Below are 19,317 nucleotides of genomic sequence, written 5' to 3'. Positions count from 1 at the left end.
CATGAATATTCACTGTGGATACCCTGAAAACCTGACTGGTTGGGGTGCCTCCAGGACCAGGTTTGGGAACCACTGGCCCAGACGCTTGCTCACAATGCAAAACATATTTTTTTTAGCTTCTTCTCCATTGCACTCTGCACAAGTGAAGACGGAGGAGGGTAAAAACCAAGGTTTGTAGGTTTAGACAGCGATTTTTCAAGACACCGGTGCTTCTGCTTCGCTAGAGAAATCCCCAGCCTCTTCCCTCATCTCTACAGCTTTCATTTCTAGGGTATTAAATCTGTTTTTCAACATCTCTGTCTGCCACTACCTGCAACTCACAAACACGCAGTAGGGTCTGCATACTTTGGCACTATAGCTATATAGGGGAAAGGGAATGGGACTTGATACATTACTTTTATGTGGTTTTTGCAACTACATTCAAAGCGGTTTACACAGCATATACAGGTTTTTATTTGTACCTGGAGCAATGGAGGAGCTGCAGTGGGCATTGAACCCAATTCCCCAGGATCAAAGTCAGCTGCTCTAACCACTAGGCTACTCCTGCATTAGAAACATTCCACTTAGAATCTCAAATAGGCTGGGATTCTGGAATCTTGCTATTCCTACCCTTATCCCTTATTTGTCCTGTCTGTCTGTCCTGATTGTAAGCTCTTTTGAGCAGGGACTGTCTTTTCTTCATGTTCAATTGTGAAGCGCTGCGTACGACTGGTAGCGCTATAGAAATAGTAACATAGTAGATGACGGCAGAAAAAGACCTGCACGGTCCATCCAGTCTGCCCAACAAGATAAACTCATATGTGTATACCTTACCTTGATTTGTACCTGTCTTTTTCAGGGCACAGACCGTGTAAGTCTGCCCAGCACTATCCCCGCCTCCCAACCACTAGCCCCGCCTCCCACCACCGGCTCTGGCACTGACCGTATAAGTCTGCCCAGCACTATCCCCGCCTCCCAACCACCAGTCCCGCCTCCCACCACCGGCTCTGGCACAGAACGTATAAGTCTGCCCAGCACTATCCCCGCCTCCCAACCACCAGTCCCGCCTCCCACCACCGGCTCTGGCACAGAACGTATAAGTCTGCCCAGCACTATCCCCGCCTCCCAACCACCAGTCCCGCCTCCCACCACCAGCTCTGGCACAGAACGTATAAGTCTGCCCAGCACTATCCCCGCCTCCCAACCACCAGTCCCGCCTCCCACCACCGGCTCTGGCACAGAACGTATAAGTCTGCCCAGCACTATCCCCGCCTCCCAACCACCAGTCCCGCCTCCCACCACCGGCTCTGGCACAGACCGTATAAGTCTGCTCAGCACCATCCCCGCCTCCCACTACTGGCTCTGTTATCCAATCTCGGCTAAGCTCCTGAGGATGATTTGTAGTAGTAGTCTTTGGGGTTCTACATGGAATGTTGCCACTCTTTGAGTTTGTGCATGGAATCCCTGTTAATGGGACTTGATATACTGCCTTTCTGTGGCTTTTTTTGCAACTACATTCAAAGCGGTTTACATAGTATATACAGGTATTTATTTGTACCTGGGGCAATGGAGGGTTAAGTTTAGACTACTGCAATCTGCTTCTTGCTGGCCTCCCACTTAGTCACCTCTCCCCTCTCCAGTCGGTTCAAAACTCTGCTGCCCGTCTCATCTTCCACCAGGGTCGCTTTACTCATACTACCCCTCTCCTCAAGACCCTTCACTGGCTCCCTATCCGTTTTCGCATCCTGTTCAAACTTCTTCTACTAACCTATAAATGTACTCACTCTGCTGCTCCCCAGTATCTCTCCACACTCGTCCTTCCCTACACCCCTTCCCGTGCACTCCGCTCCATGGATAAATCCTTCTTATCTGTTCCCTTCTCCACTACTGCCAACTCCAGACTTTGCGCCTTCTGTCTCGCTGCACCCTACGCCTGGAATAAACTTCCTGAGCCCCTACGTCTTGCCCCATCCTTGGCCACCTTTAAATCTAGACTGAAAGCCCAGCTCTTTAACATTGCTTTTGACTCGTAACCACTTGTAACCACCTGCCTCCACCTACCCTCCTCCTTCCTGTACACAATAATTGATTTGATTACTTTATTTTTTGTCTATTAGATTGTAAGCTCTTTGAGCAGGGACTGTCTTTCTTCTATGTTTGTGCAGCGCTGCGTACGCCTTGTAGCGCTATAGAAATGCTAAACAGTAGTAGTAGTAGTAAGTGACTTGCCCAGAGTCACAGGGAGCTGCAGTGGGAATCAAAGTCTGCTACACTGACCACTAGGCTACTCCTCCATTCCAGTGGATAGATATAGACACATACAAATATTTGCTAAATATCCAGACATGCAGAAACAGTGGAGGCCAGATGAGGGCAGATATTCTCACATCTGCCTGATGTGGTTAACCCCCTGTCCTCACACTTCTCCACAGCCAGTTACTCCTCAACCAACCAGCCGACCTGCAACTGAACTCCGAATACTGGGGAACGCCTACCACATGACTCCATATCACTGGGGACAAACCCAAGCAGTCCCAGAGAGGCCAAGTTACACAGTTCCAGGTGGAGATTCTGGTGCATTATGGGACCTGCAGCACTGATTTCAATGGGTAGAATCAGGGACTACAAAATCCCACACTGCTTTGGGACTTAAGTTCAAAACCAGGACTGGACAAAAAGTCTCCAGCCTGGAACTGGGTAACTTGGCATCTCTGCAGTCCCTGTTTTTAGCCTATGGCATCCAGCGGGGAGTCTGTACATGTGCATTCTCTAAGAACAGAAGGGCTTCAGATCTCAGCACACAGTACGGTTTAATTTTATTTTTGTTACATTTGTACCCCGCGCTTTCCCACTCATGGCAGGCTCAATGCGGCTTACATGGGGCAATGGAGGGTTAAGTGACTTGCCCAGAGTCACAAGGAGCTGCCTGTGCCTGAAGTGGGAATCCAACTCAGTTCCTCAGTTCCCCAGGACCAAAGTCCACCACCCTAACCACTAGGCCACTTCTCCACTGAACCTGGCCCATTCCAGCCCTGTTGACCTGGCACTGGTTGGCAGCATGTTCCCAGATTTTAGCTCCTCGGTTTGGTTCCTGCCACCCGCTGTAGGCTCGGGATCCCCGGTCATTACTGATCACCACCAATACCAAATGTTCCCTTTCTGACAACATCAGTTCCTGGCAGAGACATCCTCAGCTTGTGTCCCACTGAGCCCAGAGACTGCAATGGGTTAATCCTGTGGGAGATCCCAGGTAGAACAAATCAAATTGTTTGTTCAGAAGACACAACAAACCAGCCTGTTTTTGTTTTCACAGAGGATGTGTCCCAGTTCCAGGCATTCCAGAGATTTTTGGCATAACAACTGGGGGCGGATGGGCAGCCCAGAGGCCCCCCCCCCCCCATGTGTTGGATCATTTGTCCAAGGCAAGTCACTTTAATCCTGAGTTCTCCTCCACCTTAAAAAGGTTTTACCCCCATGCTGGTTGTGTGTGTATATACTGTTAAGCTTCCTTGATGAGCAATTATCTAGATAAACAGACAACTACTCACATCTTACATCCTTATAACCCTCAGTTTTTTTCAATGCATTTACACTATTCAGCTCTTCCAATGCACCTCATTCCTTCCCTGCAACACCCCCTGCTATTCCAGCACCCAGACCCCTGCCCTCAGTTCTGATAATTCACCTTATTCCTGTCCTGTCCCTACCACCCACAGTGCACCTCATTCATGCTCCACAGGACTTCCCCCTATTCTGGTACCAAGACACCCTCCTCACACATACAAAACAACGCCAATGCACCTCGTTCCTGCCCTGCAGCACCCTCTTCTTTCCACTGCCGAGCTTCCCCTCTCCTTCTGCATGCCTCTGCTCTATCACTTCCCCCTGTTTGTGTCTCCCAATTAGAAACTAATGTGATAACAGCCACAGCATCCTGTAAATACATTTCCTTCATCCCCTGGGCTCTCTCTGCTTTGGACTTCATGGTTGTTTCTGCAGAGGCTCGGTAGGGTCACTCCAGGATGCATCCTTAGCAGGGCGGATGCCAGCTCCACACCCTCCCTTCCAGCTCTGTAAACATTAAACTGAAGTTCCCTTCTTGCATGTCTGTGATCTGGCAAATAATTCCAGGGGGGCCCTCCCCAAGGGCTCAAGCCCTGAGCACTGCAACAATCCCTCATCACGGCAGAGACCCCCAAAACAAGGCCCTGCGGGTGACTTTATACATGGGATCGATATTCAAAAGAGTTTAGCCAGGCAGGAGAGGAGATATCCAATATCCCCTCTGACCGCCAAAATATTAACCTGCTAGGTTAGGGGAAGTCCGGGAATGGAGCATGGGCAGCGCTGGCATTTGACGGTTAGCAGCACACATTCAGTCCTGTAACCAGTCACGGGGCCCATTTAATAAGGCTTGGGGTGCGCTAACCTATAGGTATAAATTAGGATGCGCAGTATTTAGCATACGCTAATGTCCATCAGTGCGAGCTAAGCGTTAGTACAGGGGTTCCCAAACCTGGTCCTGGAAACACCCTAGCCAGTCTGTTTTTCAGGACATCCACAATGAATATTCATCAATATATAATTATATGAAACACATTTTTCTTTTTAATATTTATAAAGAAAATGTCCAGCTATTTAAATAATTACTCTTTATTTTAGAGTTTTGATAACTGGACATTTTCTTTATAAATATATTTTTTTAATGTTTTTTTTAATTTATTCGGATAGTTGTTTTTGCATGGTAGTCCTTTGTTTAGTATTACAATGAATATTCATGAGACAGATTTGCATATAGTGGAGGAGGTGCATGCAAATCTCTCTCGGACTGGCTGGGGTGCCTCCAGGACCAGGTTTGGGGACCACCGCTTTAGTAAAAGGGACCGAAAGCGCACAGAAAAACAAGGCGCAGTGCCCCCCGAGTGCACGGAGCCGTCACTAACATGGCGCCGTGCCCCGACGGGCATGCGCGAGGGTCCCAGCGGGGTGGGAGCTGGGTGCAGAGGGAATGTTGCCCGCCGCAAAGCAGCACCCCGCTGGGGTGGGTGGGTAAGCTGAAGGGGTTTATAACCCCTGGGCAGAGCCCAGACATCCTCTTCAATGCCAGAAGCCAGACATACCCCAGGATTGAATACCTGGGATTAGCAGGGCCCATTTTTACTTTTCGATTGCAATACTCTCCGTTCCAAACCTGCACTCGAGATAAACTACATTTCAGACATGGGAGGTATTCTGCTGCTCCAGCGACCTTACAATCTAAGGGCCTCATTCATTAACCTGCATTTTGTTTTAATGTGTGTTAATGCAAGTTATGTGCTTTATTTATTTATTTATTTATTTATTTATTTTTGTTTGTTTGTTTGTTTGTTTGTTTGTTGCATTTGTATCCCACATTTTCCCACCTATTTGCAGGCTCAATGTGGCTTACATAGCACCATGAGGCGTAAGCCGCCTCTGGTGATGAAACAAATACAGAGTGATATGGTAGAGAATGAGATGTATGTGTTACAGACACATAATAGAATCGAGAGAAAAGTTATATAATGTTCGTTGCAGGTTATGGTTTTGTTGTGTTGCTGAGTCCGGGCACTTAAGTTACTACTACTACTACTTATCATTTCTATAGCGCTACTAGACGTACGCAGCGCTGTACACTTGAACATGAAGAGACAGTCCCTGCTCGACAGAGCTTACAATCTAATTAGGCCAGACAAACAGGACAAACAAGAGATAAGGGAATATTAAAGTGAGGATGATAAAATAAGGGTTCTGAACAAGTGAATAAGGGTTAGGAGTTAAAAGCAGCATCAAAAAGGTGGGCTTTTAGCTTAGATTTGAAGACGGCCAGAGATGGAGCTTGACAAACCGGCTCAAAAGTCTATTTCAGGTATATGGTGCAGCAAGATAAAAGGAACAGAGTCTGGAGTTAGTAGTGGAGGAGAAAGGTGCGGATAAGAAAGATTTACCCAGTGAACGGAGTTCCTGGGGAGAAATGTAGGGAGAGATGAGAGTGGAGAGATACTGAGGAGCTGCAGAGTGAATGCACTTATATGTCAATAAGAGGAGTTTGAACTGTATGCGGAAACGGATAGGAAGCCAGTGAAGTGACTTGAGGAGAGGGCTAATATGAGCATAACGACACTGGTGGAATATTAGTCATGGAGCAGAATTTTGAACAGATTGAAGAGGAGAGAGATGGCTAAGTGGGAGACCTGTGAGAAGCAAGTTGCAATAGTCTAAGCGAGAGGTGATAAGAGTGTGGATGAGGGTTCTGGTAGTGTGCTCAGAAAGGAAAGGGCGAATTTTGGTGATATTATAGAGAAAGAAAGGACAGGTTTTAGCAGTCTGCTGAATATGTGCAGAGAAGCAGAGGGAGGAGTCGAAGATGACCCCAAGGTTAGGAGCAGATGAGACAGGAAGGATGAGAGTGTTATCCACAGAAATAGAGAATGGGGGAGGAGGAGAGGTTGGTGTAGGGGGAAAGATGAGAAGCTCAGTCTTGGTCATGTTTAGTTTCAGATGGCGCTGAGACATCCAGGCAGCAATGTCAGACAGGCAGGCTGATACTTTCCCCAGTGAGAATACAGGGGCTTGTGTTAACACATGTCAGTAAATGTGGCTGTAAGTTTGCACCCAAGGCAGTGAAGAAGCATCAGCGGAAGAAGTAGGATTTCAACCCTGGCTTCCCTGGTTCTCAGCTCACTGCCCTAAACCACTCCCCTACTCTTAGGTGCTAAAATCTTCCAATGTTGGCCTTGCCCAGTGTAGATGTTCCTCAATTGCCAACATGGCAACCAGAGAGCAGAACGCGAAAGCAACGAGGTGTCTGCCACCTGCAAGGAAACCTTGAATGCGCTGGAAATGACATGATGGTGGATACAGACTCTCTTTGCTGCAGCGATACAGGCCACTGAGAATAAAACACAGACTCTCATAACTCAAACAGTTGTGATGAATGTCAAGGCCACACACAGTCTGTAGGACAAGTGCACCGTCAAGGGGTGTCACCTCACCTAGCTTAACCCAAACAGATGTTTCCCGTTGCATGCAGGGAAATGGAGTTCCTACTTTTCATATGGAGAGCAGAACTACAAGACTCACAGAAACAGATCAGTGAACGCGCCGGAGACCGGCGCTGAAGAGGACTTCGTCCGGCGGGGGTGGTACCTGGCGGCAGCAGCGGCATAGGAGGGTCGGCGGCGGTGGCGGGAGGGGGGGGGGTCGAAAGCGGCGGGGGAGGGTCAGTGGCGGGGGGTTGAAAGTAGAGGGGGGCCAGGGCTAAATCTGTGGGGGCCCATGCCCCCATGGCCCCACCCAGCTACGCCCCTGTGTTAAAGTGTACCTGCTGTGCCCCGCCTTGAGTGACTCTCTTCATAAAGACAGTTAATAAATCTCAATAAATAAAAAAAAATCAAAAGGCCACCAGATCACTATTATACCGTGTGGAAGCTGAAGCAGCTACAAGTTACACTTCAGTGCACAGAGGCATAAAACAAAGTCCTGCAATTCTCCAGCTCAGTGCAGTTCACTGCATCAGAAATTCACCGAGAATCCATTTACGTTTTGTTTTGGGTTTTTTTTACCAAGCATTTTTTCACATGAAACAATTTCAGCCTACAGTGGTCAGCATTTTGTTAAACACTAGCCACCATGGGTTTTTATTGCCAGATACTCCAGCGCTGGTATCTTCATACCAGTGGCGTAGCCAAGGGTGGGCCCAGGCCCGCCCAATAGCAGCAGCACACCTATGAAGTGGCCGGCAGGGATCCCCAAGCCCTTCCAGCCAAATATTCCCAACAGCTGTCCCTCCTGCATACCTTGTAAATAGCAGATCTTCGCCTGCAGTGAGCAGCGACTGATACATGCCATTTGCACCGGTCCTACAGTCTTCCCTCTGATATGTTCCCGCCTATGCAGAAACAGGAAGTTGCATCAGAGGGAAGGCTGTGGGGCCAACATGAGCAGTGTGTATTAGTTGCTGCTCGCCGCCGGTGAAAATCTTCTACTTAAAAGGTATGCGGGGGAGGAGGGATGCTTGAAAGACCATATGGCATGCAGGCAAGAGAGGGAGAGACCAAATCACTGGTGGGACAGGGCGGAGTTGATGTAAGTGAAAAAAAGGGAGAAAAAAGGAACCGGAGGCATCAGATCAGTGTTGCCAGGTGGGCGGTTTTACCGCCCAATTGGGCGGTTTTCCGCGACCCGCCGCGGGCAATTTTTGCCCGTGGCGGGGTCGCGTTTTTTTGGGCTTCTTTTTTTTCTTTTCCGCGGTTTTTCGGGGCGGTTTTTTCGGCCGCGGGGGGCGGGGTTAGTGACGTTTTGGGCGGGGCCGATGATGGGGGGCGGGGCCGGTGACGGCGGGGGCGGGGTTGATGACGGCGGGGCGGGGTTGATGACGGCGGGGGCGGGGGTGTCAGGGGCGGGGTTGGAGTTTGGGCGGGTTTTGGGCTGTTTTTACGCTGGATTGGGTGGGAAAAAAATTTTCCACCTGGCAACACTGCATCAGATATATATCTCAGTGGCCAGGCTATCGCGTCTCCTACAGCACTAAGCTATTCCGAACCTTTGAGCCTACTGCGTATCATCAATCACTTGTTTCCAGGAACCAAAACCCCCATTTTATAACACCCTTTTTTAAAAAATATTTGAATAACTATAATATAAATTTCAAATGCATACTGCACAGCAATTCTTATAAAATCCCTACTTTAAAGCATTAGACATAAAGGCACGTCAGAATTCAAACAAATCCGAACAAAGGAAAAAATTACGAAAAAGAATTCTTAGTGACCGCTTATCCTGCATCGGCAGGTTCAGCGCTGGTTAAAGAGTTCTACCGCCCGACGCTGATGTTCATGGTGGAAACAGCGTTTTTCGATCAAGAGACCTGCTTCAGGCGCTGTTAAGCTGTCGCAAAAAATACAAATTGTACTGGTGGCAAAACGCCAACCAAAGGAACTGGCTCAACTTCTGTGTACCAGCAAACTTCACACCAGTACTTGGACAAGTTACCAGATAAAGTTACAACAGTCCTAACCATAAGTACGTAAGTATTGCCATACTGGGACAGACCAAAGGTCCATCAAGCCCAGCGTCCTGTTTCCAACAGTACCCAATCCAGGTCACAAGTACCTGGCAAGATCCCAAAACAGTACAATGCATTTTATGCTGCTTATCAGAGAAATATTTTCCCCAAGTCCAGTTTAATAATGGTCTATGGACTTTTCCTTTAGGAAGCCGTCCAAACCTTTTTTTAAACTCTGCTAAGCTAACTGCCTTTACCACATTTTCTGGCAACGAATTCCAGTTGAAGTAGTTGCCACCAGTACAAAGTTTATTTGGGCTGCTGCCCAGTTAACGGAGTGAATATGTCACTGCTATCTGGGTAACGCCTGGCTCCACCCCCAGACCATCACAGCACTATCCAGAAAGTACCAAGGTGGTCCGTCTGGATATTTAGCGGCATTATCCGATAACACCAATGAAAATCTGACTTCGGTCCCGGTGAGCGGGACTTCGGGGTTCTTCTTACCCGAACGATCCCTGCTCAAAATCAAGGTTTTTTTTGGACCTTAATTCTGTGCTCAGTTCCGAGGATTTTATTTATTCAAAGCCATTTGATATAGTGCAAAGGGACAGACTTGCCAAAAAAAGTGCACACTGCACCGATAACACTTACCAAAGGAGCACACACTGCATCTAAGTGGTTTATGGGAAAACTAAAATAAAGGAGAATTTTAAAAAACAGAAGGGTATGGGGGTAGGGATTCAGAGAAGAGTAGTTTCTTAAAAGCTGTGATAAGGAGGGGAAAAGCTATTCCAGAGTTTAAGGCCCAGGTATCTAATGGCAGAGTCTCCTGAAATACTGAGATGAAGGGTGGAAAGTGAGAGTTATTACCAGCCGAGCAGAGGCAACGTAGGGGATCTCTCTCTCTTTAGATTCTCTCCTGTTATGTCTGTGCGATAGAAATGTGCATTTGTTAACAACCCAAAAAATAAACCACAAATTCTTTCCCTGCACATCCCTATTGTGCAATGAAGTTACGTTGTAGCTTTCTTGACCGGCGCTAGCCTAACGGTTCGTGCAAGTGGGTTGAGATCCTGGGGAACCGGGTTCAATTCCCACTGCAGCTCTCTGTGACTCTGGGCAAGTCACTTAACCCTACACTGCCCCAGGAACAAATAACCTTAGATTGTAAGCCAATTAGGGGAAAACGTGTTGTGTGGCCAGCTGAGAGAGAGGAGAGCGGGTTTCGTTTCTCCGAGCTGTGACATGGAGAGCACGGAGGGAAAGATGCCGTATTAGTGGATGTATCCTATGCTATATTAATCTGCATTTATCAACTTTGGCTTAGACTGTAAAATTGACTCCTGAGGCAGGCGCTTGTGGTACTGAAACGCAGTTCAGCGTCGAGTCATTTTTAGCCGATAAACCACTTGCTTTGGAACTACGATGGTCTACCCCCTTTTCTTTCGTGTTTCTGTTTTTTGCTAAGGGGGCTACTTCTGCTTTTTCTTTTTTTTTGGTTGCTCCACGTGGCAACCCAGGCAGGCCCCAGCGAGCTCTCTCCTTCCGCAGTCTGACTTTTGCAAAATTTTCCAGTGAAACAATACAGATCCTCGAGGAAAAATCAACAAAACAACCAGTATAGATTTAAACTCCACAAATTCCGACTGAGGGAAGGGCTTCCCTGGGGGCTGATTCTCTTCATACCTAAAGTGTGAACCCTGAGGGAAAGAGATGTTTTGAAATGCAGGCTGGACGGACCCAGGGTATGGTTAAATGTGGTACACTTTGTATTCCAATAAACGAAAGAAAAGTAAACAGGAACAGGTAAGAAACTATGACAGAAGAGCTGCTTTATAACAACAGAAACCGATGCAAATCCATTGTGGAGTGACCCTAGGGCTCAGATCTTTGCCACAGATGCTTCCAAACCTAAAGATTTAAGGGGAAACAGAATTTGGCTGAAAAAAATGTGCTTTTATTTTAGTTTTTAAAATCTCTTCTACCATGTGCAAGGAGCTCTAGAATCTGGAGGAAGCCAGCTTTGCAAAATAGCTCAGTTCCCCTCCCCCAACACACATCTGGACTACTCACACATCTGGCCCCTAAACAGACGGAGAATTAGCGCAGCTTTCTCCCTCCAGCCGTGCCAGTTTAACAGAAGAAAAAGTGTTGTTTCTCCACCCCTTCTCTTCCCCTCCCCAGAAATGATCTCTAGCAGAATAATTCCACCTCTTGCCAGCAGATTCTTATTGTCTCTCCTCCCTTCTCCTGAAGATCCCTGGTTCCCTAAGCTTACCTGGTTTGTTATTCTATCTGTCAAATGAAAATAAACAAACACACAGCCCCAAGACAAACAAATCTAGTCAAGCATTAACAGGAAAACTGGAAGCCAGAGATTAGTGACATGTGCGTAGGACTCACCAAGCTTTTGCCCTTGTCTGAATTCACAGGTCACTGTTTTTCCGGGTTAGCTTGCTCCCAAGTTGGTCTTTCTTGTGCTGTCTCTGGGTAAGTGTGCTCTCAGTTGGTCTTTCCTGTGAGGGGGCCCTTGCCTAGAAGAATGAAGAGAGGGCCAGATTAGAGAGTATCTGATGAAACACCTCCTTCACATGAATACCAAAGATCAAAGCCCAACATAAAAAGACACTCACAAATTCTTGCCTGCGGATTTCTTATTGGGATGATCTCCCTGCTCTGGCAGCTGCTCTCTGTGTGTCAAGGGCAGTTTAGCTCCTGGTGTTCAGCACAGCCCTCCCTGCCCTGCCCCAGCAGAAAGTCACTTCCTTTCCATCTTAATTCTCCTTGCTTGGGCCATTTCCTCTGTAGGTGTCTGCTTAATTTCTGAATCCATCAAGCTGGGACACCTGGAGAAGGCAGAGGAGTCATCCCTGGTATCACATCCCAAGCAAATACATACAACAGACACACCCACCCACCCACAAGAGACTCCAAGTCACACATACTCAGAGACCCACATAGAGGGATGAACAATGCAGATTCACAAAGTCACACACAATCGAAAGCACACAGACACACGCACAACAAAGAATCCAACACACACACAGTAGAGATTCACAAAGTCACACACAATCACAAGCACACAGAAAAACATCCCTTCAAACATACACTGAGGTCCACACATACACAGAGCTTCACAAAGTTACACACGGAAAACCATACCTTCAATGATCACACACACAACAGAGACTCACAAAGTTTCACCTAGACTCAAAGCCAGTGTGACATGGAGACTCACAGGCACAGCCACACGGACCCACAATGTCCTCCCTAGCTGTCAGCTGCCTCGGGGGTGCCCCTTTGGCGTCTGGTTCCTGCACCTTGAAAGTACAGCCTGGATGATCCTGGGTGATCGTGTAATGGGTTGGGGACCCCGGAGCTCATTTCAGTATCTCTGATCCAACAGGGCTGAGAGACCCCCAGCAGGGAGCACCCCTGAGCCCTCCAATCATTCAGCAGAGCTGGTACACTGGGAGAGAAGTAGGAAGCAGAGAGGCAGGAAGGGCTCCTCCTTCCGAAAAGCACCTCTCCCCTCCCTCTCTCCTCCCTCCTTCCCCTTCTTTCTGACTCCAGCTGGCCCTCCCTCTCTGTTTTGCTCAGCCTTTTGATTTTGTGCCAGGCACAGTCTCCTCTTCCTGGCTGCACATTCCTCTCTGTTACTGCTGCCTTTCTCGCCCTTTTGGATTTTAAATCAAATCAAGAGAGTTGCAGGCAAGGAGATCTTAGGTAACAGTGCCCAGGAGGAAAGGGGATCTGTGGGGGTGCGAGGCAGAAGACAGGGTAGAAACCTCCTGCAGATGGACTGAAGATGTTTGACTCTGTTCCAGGCCACCTCCATCCTGTGCTTGTGGCTCTGCACAGCTGGACTGATGTGCTGACACATGCCTTTTCTCCAGGATGCCCTTAACCGGACAGAGGACACCGAAATCCTATCTTATTTACAGCTGTTCAACCAGAATAGCCCATGCATGCACATAAATTCAGTGTCTAGCAATGCTATAGAAATAAGTAATAGATTTACTAAAGGAGGGCATCCTGCACCGATAACGCCGAAAAGGGACAGACTTACCAAAGGAGCACACACTGCACAGATAACACTTATCAAATGAGAGCACACTGTACTGATAACACCGAAAAGGGACAGACTTACCAAAGGAGCACACACTGTACTGATAACACCGAAAAGGGACAGACTTACCAAAGGACTGCACACTGCACAGATAACACTGAAAAGAGACAGACTTACCCAAGGAGCGCACACTGCACTGATAACACTGAAAAGAGACAGACTTACCCAAGGAGCGCACACTGCACTGATAACACTGAAAAGGGACAGACTTACCCAAGGAGCGCACACTGCACTGATAACACTGAAAAGGGACAGACTTACCCAAGGAGCGCACACTGCACTGATAACACTGAAAACAAACAGACTTACCAAAGGAGCGCACACTGCACTGATAACACTGAAAAGGGACAGACATACCAAAGGACTGCACACTGCACAGATAACACTGAAAAGGGACAGACATACCAAAGGACTGCACACTGCACAGATAACACTGAAAAGGGACAGACTTACCAAAGGAAAGCACACTGCGCACTGAAAAGGGACAGACTTATCAAAGGACTGCACACTGCACTGATAACACTGAAAAGGAACAGATTTACCAAAGGAGCGCACACTGCACTGATAACACTGAAAAGGGACAGACTTACCCAAGGAGCGCACACTGCACCGATAACACCGAAAAGGGACAGACTTACCAAAGGACTGCACACTGCACAGATAATACTGAAAAGAGACAGACTTACCAAAGGCACGCACACTGCACAGATAATACTGAAAAGAGACAGACTTACCAAAGGCACGCACACTGCACTGATAACACCGAAAAGGGACAGACTTACCAAAGGACTGCACACTGCACTGATAACACTGAAAAGGAACAGATTTACCAAAGGAGCGCACACTGCACTGATAACACTGAAAAGGGACAGACTTACCAAAGGAAAGCACACTGCACAGATAACACCCAAGATCCATGTTTGCAGAAAGCACTTTGTCATTACCTATACCATGCATCTGAATGTACTAATAGAACCAGCACACTCTTATGCCTGGGGGAATCTGAGTGTTCCCTGTTATCTGGAAGCAAAGGATATTTAATGAGGCCTGGTGTGTCACACAAGGGAAGATAGCACAATGTTTCCTCTGAGGGTGAGATTATTTTAGGAAGCAGCGGAGCTGTGATTAATAACTGTTGCACATTTTCAGTCATCACAGACAGTGTGGGGCCTGCATGTGCAATCCATGGGTAATAAAACCAGTCCTTTAAACACAGCCCTGTGCCTGTAGTGACTGCAGCTGTCCTCCCCATGTTCCTGAGATTTGATAAAAGCAACACCCTCTGTTTTGTTCTAGATTTTTTCCCCCCCATTTTGTTTGGATTCGATGCCTCAGTTTTCCAAATCTAAATTCAAAGGCTCCTCCACACAGTGTGAGCACCTGGTTAAGTAATGTGCATTAACCTGCCAACCTGATTTAATGCATGTTGAATATTGCAACCCCCATTGTTGTCAGTGTGGCCAATTTACTAACAATGTACTTAACTCAAATTAACACAAGATAAACTGGTCAAAACACACTAGCAAATGAGGAAACATCAAAACAGAGAAGATAACCTTCCACATCAACTAATAATCTTTATCACCCCTTCCTCTCCCTTAGAGATCCTATGAGCTTGTCCCAAGCTCTCTGGAATTCAGATACTGTTTTGGTCTCCACCACCTCCACCAGGAGGCCGTTCCAGGAATTCACCAGTCACCACCCTTTCCCGGAAGAAGGATTTTCTCAGGTTACTTCTGAGTCTGTCCCCTTTCACCTTCATCCTATTCCCCCTCCTTCCAGAGCTTGGAAACATAGAAGCATGATGGATCTGCAGATAAAGGCTAAATGACCCATCCAGTCTGCCCACCCTCCCTAAACACTAACTCTTCCTTTTCATAAGTACATAATTACATAAGTACATAAGTAATGCCACACTGGGAAAAGACCAAGGGTCCATCAAGCCCAGCATCCTGTCCATGACAGCGGCCAATCCAGGCCAAGGGCACCTGGCGACCTTCCCAAACGTACAAACATTCTATACATGTTATTCCTGGAATTGTGGATTTTTCCAAGTCCGTTTAGTAGCGGTTTATGGACTTGTCCTTTAGGAAACCGTCCAACCCTTTTTTAAACTCTGCTAAGCTAACCGCCTTCACCACTTTCTCCGGCAACAAATTCCAGAGTTTAAATTACGCATTGGGTGAAGAAATATTTTCTCCAATTTGTTTTAAATTTACTACACTGTAATTTCATCGCATGCTCCCTAGTCCTAGTATTTTTGGAAAGCGTGAACAGACGCTTCACATCCACCTGTTCCACTCCACTCAATATTTTATAGACCTCTATCATGTCTCCCCTCAGCCATCTCTTTCCTAAGGGATCCTTCAACTGAAAGAGACTCCTGTGCATTTATGCCATGGAGGTATTTAAATGTCTCTATTCTATCTCCCCTCTCCTGCCTTTCTTCCAAAAATACATATTGAAATCTTTAAGTCTGTCCCATATGCTTTATGATTTATTTTATTTTTATTTATTTCAGCATTTATATCCCACATTTTCCAAAATTGCTTTGGTTCAATGTGGCTTACAGCAAAAATTATAAACAAATGCTAACATCTTGCTCTATATAACAACCAATTGAATCAGAGAACCAAAAAACAGATCCTAGTCCAAAAATCATTAAGCACCTCAATTACTTACTTCATGAAAACATTTTCTGAAAAAGACGGCTTTTAGATGTTTCCGGAAATTTAAATAACTAATAATGCCCTCAAGTCTTTTGGCTGAGAATTCCACCACTTAATTATATTATATATTATTATATAAATTATTATTTAATTACTACTACTACTACTTATCCTTTCTATAGCGCTACTAGACGTATGCAGCACTGTACACTTGAACATGAAGAGACAGTCCCTGCTCGACAGAGCTTACAATCTAATTAGGCCAGACAAACAGGACAAATAAGAAATAAGGGAATATTAAAGTGAGGATGATAAAATAAGGGTTCTGAACCCCCCCTACCACCACCTATAGCCCCATCCGCATCCTACCGTATCATTGGTAGGTGGGCCTGAACCCAAAGTGGATATATTTTAAGGATGTGTGCCCTTCTTTTCTTTTTGAGTCTGTGTTGGGAGCTTACTTCTAATTAGCTTGTGTTTTAAGTTGGGTGGCTGTCGGAAGGCCAGCAATTATTTTCTTTTCCATGTTTTATTTTGTTTTTTGTTTGTTGATTACCTTTAAAAGTGGACTAACACGGCTACCATACCTCTCTACCCACAAAGTAGAGATTCAGCCATTTTGAGATTGGAGCCAACATGGGTATTGCTCCTGTCCCAAGTAGCCACTAGACCAGTGGCGTAGCCAAGGGTGGGCTCGGGTAGGCCCAAGCCCATCCACTTTGGGTTCAGGCCCACCTAGTAGCAGCACATCTATAATGTGGCTGGCAGGGATTCCCAAGCCCTAACAGCCAAAAACTCCCAACTGACCCTCCTGCATACCTTTTAAATAGCAGATCTTTGCCTGCAGCGATTGATACATACTGTTGGCACCGGCCCTGCAGCCTTCCCTCTGATGTATTTTCACCTTTACAGAAACAGGAAGTTACATCAGAGGAAAGGCTGTGGGGCCAACATGAGCAGTGTGTATTAGTTGCTGCTCGCTGCTGGTGAAAATCTGCTATTTAAAAGGTATTCAGGGAAGGGTGGATGTTTGAGAGGCCATATGGATGCAGGCAAGAGAGGGAGAGACGAAATCACTTGTGGGACAAGGCCGAGTACTTCTGCCCACCCATCTTGGGCCCTGGCCCACCCAAATTTGGGTGTCTGGCTACGCCCCTGCACTAGACTACCAACAAAACAGTAGGCCCGGGGTAGGGGCTATGTCTGGGTCTGAGAGTGGAGCTCCTTGTGTCCTGAGGAGAGGAAGTGGGGGCTGCAGGCTGCCCAGGACACTTTCAGTTTCAGCCAAAAATGCACTGGCATTTTCTAACCGAAAACAAGGCCAAATCTGAATTTTGGGTGACGCTGAAATCGAAACAAAAATGTGGCCAGCTTCTACCAGAACTGTACGCAGTACTCTAACTGAGGCATTTTCACCTGCTTTTTCCTATGCACTCAAGCATCCTTCTGGCTTTCGCCATCGCTTTTTCTATCCGTTTGGTTCCCTTAAGAGCGTAACATACGATCACAACCCAGGACTGGCTCAATCTATGCTGAAAATCTGGAGTCAGCTGGCAACCCTCAGGTGGAAGCAGTGTCTTCGCCATTTGAGTGGAGGCTGGTTCTGCTAGAAACTTCTTCTTTGGACTCTTAGACGGGGGGGAGGGGGGTTATTGTCTGTGCATTCACTCCTATCTAGGGCTACCATATGGCTCCAGAAAAAAGGACAGATTGAGCCAGTCAGGGTTTTACTTCCATTCAGGGGCGTAGCCAGACTTTGCCGGGAGGGGGTCCAGAGCCCGAGGTGAGGGGGCACATTTTAGCCCCCCGGCACCGGCGACCCCCTCTCCCACCACTTTTGACCCCCCCCCCCCCCCAGTGCCACCACCCCTCCCCTGTCCATTTCGACCCCCCCTCCTGCCGCTGCCACCCTTCCCCCGCCACTGCCAGTTACCTTTGCTGGTGGAGATCCCCAACCCCCGCCAGCCAAAGTCCCCTTCAGCGCCGGTCTCCGAGTCCGGCGCGTTCGCCGATCTGGACTCTGTTTCTGTGAGTCCTGACGTCCTGCACGTTCCTACGTGCGGTTGTCAGGAGTCAAGAAAAGACTCACAGAAACAGAATCCAGATCAGCAACGCGCCGGAGACCGGCGCTGAAGAGGACTTCGGCTGGCGGGGGTTGGGGACCACCAGCAAAGGTACCTGATGGCGGCGGCGGAGGGTTGGCGGCGGCAGGAGGAGGGGTCAAATGTGGCGGGGGAGGGGCAGCGGGCGGGGTGAAAGCAGGGGGGCCAGGGCTAAATCTGCAGGGGCCCATGGCCTCGTGGCCCCATCTAGCTACGCCCCTACTTCCATTGCTTACAATGGAAGCAAAACCCAGACTGGATCAATGTGTCCTCCTGTTTCTGGAGCCATATGGTAACCCTAGCCCTTTGCTCCCCCTGCTATGAATCTGGGCCTGGGAGGGGGGAGAAACTGGGTACCCCAGGGTGTGAGGAAAGCATCCAGGGAGAAACCAGAGCGTTCAGCTTAGGCATCAGGATGAACGCTTGGAACAGTACAGCTCATCATGCCAACAGGGCAGCTGCATCCGCGTAGGGTGTCACAGTTCCCAATCTGGTTATTCCGGATCTGGGTGGGACGCCTTGCCTGTCTGACTACCAGCTTCTGGTGTTTAGATGGGAAACTTCAGGTGGGGGAGGGCCAAGAGACTCTGGCATGAGCTGGGAACCACACTGGAGACGAAGTTACCACCTCATCCCAGGTCAAACTGAGCAAATCCTGGTTTTGCCCCATTGCATGCAGGGATTTGTAGTTCTTCTGATCCTCCTAATAACTTTTGCAACAGAGAAGATCTCAAGCACCACTTCCTGGCCTGATAAGAATGTGAGTAAAATCAGGGACTGGATTCGACTGTTCAGCTGAGCTGGAGGGAGAGGGGAGGCAGGGCGCCAGAATTCAATTTTTGATCCATATTTTTTCTGTAGACACATTTACACACATTATGCAAACCAAACAAGCAAGCAAACACAAAGATCTGACCACACGTTTCATCACACACCCTGTACTGCATACACAAGCACACACAACACACTGTACATAAACACAGGCAGAGTCTGGAGAAAAGCAAACACCTTCAGAGAGGCACAATCCAAAAATACACTCATGATGCATGAGAACTGCCACATCCATACAGGAACTGCACAAGCATACACGCTTCCAATAAATTAATTTCTTGCTGCTCTCAACTGCATAGCACATAAATTTATGTGAGTAAAAGCTGCAGAAAGAGAAAACTGACGAGCAGAAAAAGGAGTGAAGGGCCAACGAGCCCCCCTGGACACCCCACCCTCCCTCCAACCTACTCCCAGGTCCTGTCAAACACAGAGCAGTGCGAGAGCTCCCTCTGGTGGCTGCAAACTGAACTGCCATTTCCAGCCTAGTATTGTGCTCAGCTTGCACCCCCCCCCCCCCCACCCCATCTGCGCAGCGGCCACACACATGTGCTTTTAACCCTCAAAGGGCATCTTCCAAAG

The 19,317-nt window shown here is 47.8% G+C and overlaps 2 protein-coding genes across 7 annotated transcripts in view; one reads left to right on the top strand and one right to left on the bottom strand.

The window, feature by feature from the left end:
- LOC115457528 (death-associated protein kinase 2-like) overlaps window positions 1-12,507 on the bottom strand; it is a 76,362-nt gene extending 63,855 nt beyond the window's left edge. For 2 of the 6 annotated variants that reach the window (XM_030186989.1, XM_030186994.1), the window contains exons 1-3: window positions 12,246-12,507; window positions 11,641-11,853; window positions 11,411-11,541 (exon numbers count right to left, since the gene is read on the bottom strand). The gene's annotated coding sequence lies outside the window, so the exon portion shown is untranslated. Of the gene's footprint in view, window positions 1-7,673; window positions 7,681-11,408; window positions 11,542-11,640; window positions 11,854-12,201 lie in introns of all 6 variants that reach the window. The other 4 variants (XM_030186990.1, XM_030186991.1, XM_030186992.1 and 1 more) reach the window with 4 other exon arrangements.
- Window positions 12,508-18,610: 6,103 nt separating this feature from the next.
- The window catches only part of SH2D2A (SH2 domain containing 2A), a 40,055-nt gene continuing 39,348 nt past the window's right edge, over window positions 18,611-19,317 (top strand). Inside the window, exon 1 of the mRNA XM_030188210.1 lies at window positions 18,611-18,667. The gene's annotated coding sequence lies outside the window, so the exon portion shown is untranslated. The remainder of the gene's footprint in view (window positions 18,668-19,317) is intronic.

This window comes from Microcaecilia unicolor, chromosome 14 (genome assembly GCF_901765095.1).
Source record: "Microcaecilia unicolor chromosome 14, aMicUni1.1, whole genome shotgun sequence".
Classification (NCBI taxonomy): Eukaryota; Metazoa; Chordata; class Amphibia; order Gymnophiona; family Siphonopidae; genus Microcaecilia; species Microcaecilia unicolor.
This window is presented reverse-complemented; position numbering and strand designations above follow the sequence as displayed.